The following is a 288-nucleotide window of genomic DNA, read 5'->3' on the forward strand; positions in this document are numbered from 1 at the left end:
TTCAAACGCAATGCATTGTGGTCTATATTCGCCAATGGAGTGAGCCTTGATGCACAGAGGTTTTTGCAAAGACTTCTGGGACATTTCTAGGGCACTTGATTTTAGAAGTGTAGATTTGAACAGCACTACAAAATGCCAAATGCACTATATTTTACTTTTATCCTTTCTCACTTGTTTTTGACTGTACCTGTGCTGTTGCATATTGCAATTTCCCCATTGTGGGACTAATAAAGGTTTTCTTAATCCTAATCTTAATATAGTGAGTAGAGAAGAAATTTGGACACACTC

Source organism: Oryzias melastigma, linkage group LG17, assembly GCF_002922805.2.
Source record: "Oryzias melastigma strain HK-1 linkage group LG17, ASM292280v2, whole genome shotgun sequence".
NCBI lineage: Eukaryota > Metazoa > Chordata > Actinopteri > Beloniformes > Adrianichthyidae > Oryzias > Oryzias melastigma.